Source organism: Gracilinanus agilis, chromosome 3, assembly GCF_016433145.1.
Source record: "Gracilinanus agilis isolate LMUSP501 chromosome 3, AgileGrace, whole genome shotgun sequence".
Classification (NCBI taxonomy): domain Eukaryota; kingdom Metazoa; phylum Chordata; class Mammalia; order Didelphimorphia; family Didelphidae; genus Gracilinanus; species Gracilinanus agilis.
The window spans coordinates 106062570-106068190 of record NC_058132.1 but is presented as its reverse complement, the minus strand read 5'-3'; positions in this window follow the sequence as shown (position 1 = coordinate 106068190).

Genomic DNA, 5621 nt, shown 5'->3' with positions numbered 1-5621 from the left:
GAGCTACAACGAAAACAATACTAGATAACTCCTGTCCTCATGTAGCTTACATACTATTATGGGAAAAGGTGACAGAAATAAGTAACAATGAGAGATGCAACGTGGATAATAATGAGAAAGCAGGAGGGAAAGGATGTAGTGGCATGTATATCAGTAATATTAGTCTCTCAACTACTTGCAAATAGGAGATACTTCATGTTTCATATTTGTAATCCCCATATGTCTCACAGTGATGGCATATATAGTAGGTCCTTAATAAATGCTTTCTGATGGATTGATGAAATCAATGAGTGATACTTAAAATTCCAAATCAGTGAGTGTAACTCTGCCATAAACTTTTCTCTCTTTGTTGTCTTTTAAGTTTAATGCTGTAACCATTAATTTGGACCATTAATGATTTGTCACTGAGAATAGATAAGTAACTTTCCCAGGATTGTAGAGGTAGATAGAAGGAAGGACAGCTAGAATTAGAATTCAAGTCCTTTCTTTTGTGAGATGAATGAAAGAAATATGAAGAGAATTTTTTAACAAATGATGTATGCCAATCATTGTGCTAAGCAGAGTGAAAATAATATAACAATACAAATACAGGAATACATACATAAGAATAAAAATCCAAAAGTGAGTCAGACCCTATCCTCAAGAAATTTATGATGTAATTTGGAAGGAAGCACATAAAGAGGAGTAGTGGCCAAGGAAGACTATTCTGTATTGAAAAGTGATGTCCAGAGTGAGTGGAATAGTAGGGGAGTGGATTGCCATATCTTTTCAAGGATGACCATATATATTTGTTTATGGTTCTAGAACTGGAATGAAGGGGAGGAGAGATGCTAGCGGGGAATTGAAATAATTAGTCTTGGTCTCTATTAAGTGTTTTAGCCATTTTATATATTTGACTAGACTTAGAATCAGGAAGACTCCAGTTTAAATCTTTTCTCAGCCAGCTTTTTGAAAGTGAGCAAGTTACTTAACTTTTCTGTGTCTTAATTTCCATATAAGAACAAGGAAGTTGGTTCTCTGTGTGACATTGGACAAGTCACATATCCCTCTTTGCATCAGTTTCCTCATCTGTAATGAGCTAAAGAAGGAAATGGCAAACCAATTTGGTATTTTACCTGCCCCTTCTCTAAGAGGCTAATGCCAAAATAGATTTATGCTATTTAGAAAAATAAAAATCACACTTGAATTTACAAGGTTTATCATTCAAAAGGAGATAGTGCAGCTTTTGTTTCCTCAATGAAAACTCAAAAATGACAACTACAAGATCCCTTGAAATTTTATATCTATGAGTCTATGATGCCTGCACTAGATAGAAGTTTTCTAGTTTGTAGCTAAGGTCCCTAAATTTCAGGGACAGATGAAGATTAAGCTGCCTGATATAATTGGATCAAAATCAGTGGGCAAAGTGGTATCTAACAACAATAAATATTTGGGAAAAACTGAAGAAAAATGAAAAAATAGAAAAGTTTTGTTTTAATTTTCTGATAGTTGAAATTGGTTAAGCCAAAACAGGGTGGTTAGAGGGGAACCTTGATAATAGGAACACAATTTGAAATTAAATTAAATTGACCTTATATTTATTGATCCCCTTCTTTGTAAAAAGCACTGAGAAAAGCAATGAAGAGCAACAAAAAGGAGACTAATATACAGGTGTTGCCTTAATAGATTTTTGTGTATTTTGAACACGTGGAGTTGGTAGGAAATTGCCCTCTAAATTTAGCTGATCTGGAGGATTAGGGCTCACACTAAGGCCTTTTCTTCTGCAGCCTTGGGTAGAGAGCACAATCTATTGGATGTAGGGGTATCTGAAGTTTGCCTGGATTTCTGTTAGCCTGTTGGACTTTTTTCTGAACCAATCTTACTTAGAAATGTAAAGATAGGGAAGCAGTATCTTTTTTTAGTAAATTATATCTTTTTAATTTTATTGTGAAATTCATTATTATTGATTTAATTTGTTTTTGTTGTTTCATAAATATGAGCTGGAATCTCTAAACTGGCATGATGATAATACTTATGCCCATATAAGTATATTAAAAAGTACACAGCATTTACATTTAAGTTCTCATATATGCATATTAAACTGCCAAGATTTTTCACATTTAAAGTAGTTGTTTTGACTGTGTAAATAATTGAGCCTCTTATTTTAGTACCTATTAAGCTTTTCCATTTTCTGAAAACTTGGTGTTTTTTAAATAATTAATAAATTTAGCTCTAATCACCTTTGCTCCATTTTGGCTTTATGAATTGTCTGCTGGACATCACCTGGATTTCTCTTACCTTGCTATTGTTGTTGTTGAGTGATTTCAGTTGTGTCCGACTCTCTGTGATTCCATTTGAAGTTTTCTTGGTAAAGACACTGGAGTGGTTTGCATTTCCTTCTTGAGCTCATTTTACAGATAAGGAACTGAAATAAACTAGGTTGAGTGATTTGCTTAGGGTCACATAGCTACTAAGTGTCTGAGGCCAAATCTGAACTCATGAAGATGAGTCTACTGCCACAGGCTCAGCACTCTGTCCTCTTTGCCATTTAGCTACCTAAGATGCCCATAGACATATCTAACTGAATATTTACAAAACCTAATTCATTATATCTTGCAATTCTGTCTCCATTCTTTCTTACGTCATCCTCTCTTTCCATTCCCATTTCTAATTGTAAGTACCAATAGAATTATTTTCATAGTTTAGATATTCATCATCTGTTGTCTAAATTAGTATAATACATAGGGAAGGAGGGATCATTTATTAAGTATCTACTATATGCTAAGCCCTTTACGATTATTTTATATGCTACAATAGCATTTTAATTGCACTTCCTACCTGAATATTTCCTTTCTTCAATACATCCTCCACACAGCAACCAAAATGATATTCCTGAATGAAATATTTGACCTTATCATGCCACTCCTATTCAGTTTGCTCAAGAGGGCCCTATTATTTCTAGAATCAAATGTAAACTCAAGTTTGTTACTATATTCCAACACCTTTACATTGTTTTAATGGAGACCTTAGTTTTGTTTGCAAGGTAAAACCTCAAGCAATTAAAAAATTAAAAAAAAAAACCCATGGGACAGGACCAAGGAGGCAATAATGTCTACATTGAAGGGATAAACATGGAAAAGAAAGTGGTCCTTATCTGTGGATGGAGCCCAGCTAAGAGTGCATAAATTATTCTCCTACTCACCAACTTTAATTTGTATTGTATGCCACTACTGATATTAAGCTTATATAATTTATATATTGTCTTTCCTGTTGTAATAAGAGCTCCTTGTGAGTAGGAACTTTTATTTTTCTCTCTGTATTCCCAATACTGAACTACATGGGTCAAAGAGAATTGGAAATTAATAAATGTTTTTGATGTATTTTTGATTCATTCCTCCATATATTATGTTACATTTCTCAATTATGTGCCTTTACATATATATCCCTAAATGTTTGCAGTGCCCTATCTCCTTACTTCCATCTTAAAGAATGACTTTTGAAAGTTGTTAAGAAGTGATCTCCTACATAAAGAACTTCCTGACCCACTTACTTGTTTTTACTCCCTCTTCAAAGTGAATGTTTTATTTTGAATATATTGTTTTATCTTTGAATATGTAATATTCATTCAAAAGGATGGAAGCTCATAGAGCTCAAGCCCTTTTACTTCTCAGTCCACTAATTATAGTAGGCTATACTTATTAACCAACAGTATAGTAAGTAGTTATGAATCAAAATGAGAAAATACATGTGAAATGATTTTAAAATCATAAAGCATGATACCTGTTTTCATGTAAGTATTCATGTATGTGTGTATATATTAGGTCCACTCAAATATATAATCTATATTTATATACATATACATATAAATATATATGTATAACTGATATGATGAATAGATAAATCTATCTGTTAGGTATGACAGCTCTCTTAGCCTCTGTATTTGACTTTAAAAGGACATGATAATAGCATCTACTTCAAGGATTTTATGTAATAATAAATGAAGTATTGAAGAGTTTTGTAAACTTGAAAGAGTTATAAAAATATGAGTTATAATAACACATATTTGTTGAGTTGAGGTTGATTGAATAGAGACATAATATTTTTGAAGATGGAAGGAATCTTTTATATAAAAAGTCTAAAGCACTACTTTCCCAGAGGAAGATATAGAAGGTCTGGTAAGTAAAGTAACTCTTTTGCAATGAGTTATGGTCTTGAACCTAGGTCTTCTTACCCCTTTCCAGTGCAAATTATTCTCTGCTGTCTTTCTTCATGCAAACAGCATGCTATATATACCATATTGTAAAATTCATGTTACTGATGGATATCGGCAATAAATATTGAATGCTCATAGAGAGGAGATACTTTGTTTAAATATGGCAGAACAAAATATAGATGGTAGTATGAAAAAGCAAAGAGGAATATTTATTAAGAATTTCTTTGTCTGTGGTTCTCCTTGAAATTTATTCTGAAATGTTCAAAGAAGAGTATTCAATATGGTGTATGACCTACAGCTCATAATGAACTATAGGGGTAAAAATGGTTACTAGCCAAGACTCAAATGGTTTACCTCCATATGTTCCAGCTTTAGGTCTAGTATTCTGCTGAAGGAACACAAAATCAACTTATATCATTCTCTTGGAAAATATTTTGTTGTCATTCACATATTTGGTCACTGATGATGATAATTCCCAAAGGAATACATAAAAGAATACATTGCTTTGTGGTTGGTGAAATGATACTGATGACATTTTGAACTTAGAGGATTTGGGGGATGGTTTTTGGCCTGAGTTGTAAGTCCTGCAATAGAAATTAAACAAGCTGAAGGCAAAATAAATAACCCGCATAGACCGTAGCAAAGTCTCACCAATGAGTACTGATGAAAGCCAATAGAAAACGCACCCACCATGTATATACTATTCCAGATTCTGAACGTGAAATCAAGCCAACTTTGAGAACCCCAAACTCTTCGAAACCCAAGCACAAACCTGCAGTGAGGCCCCAAGCCTTAGGATAAAGTATTTCATGGTGCATCTGGCCAGTGTGAGCCAGCACAGTGTGAGCCTCCAGTAAGGCCTGGAGCACCAGCACAAGTGAGCTCACAGTGTTCAGAAGCATAAAAAGGTAAACAAAAAAGAAAATTTTAGTGATTCAATAAAGTCAAAGCATTCATATTCCTACAAAGAAAGATGATACTTGTAACTTAAAATTTATATCATTATTAAAGGTTAGAATGGTATAGGAGTAAGTTGTTTTTGATTATATGATATCCAAAAAAAATTTAGGAGTAAAAAAAGGATTGCCCTAAGAGAAAAGGGAAGATTGAGATAAAATGAGGTAAATTATTTTCTATAAAAAGATGTGGAAAACTATTAAAATGGAGGGGAGAATGAGGGTGGTAATGGGCAAATATTAAAACCTTATTCTCATCAAAATTGCCTCACAGAGTGATTTACAACTATACTCATTAAGATATAGAATCCAATTTTACTGTATGGAGAAGTAGGAGGTGAATAAGACAAATGGATATGGTAAAAGAAAGGGGGGATTATGGAAGTGGTGATTAAAAACAAAATACTTGTGAGGAGGGTGAGAGTGAAAGGAAAGAGAAAGAGCAGGATCAAAAGAGGTAAAATAAGATGGAG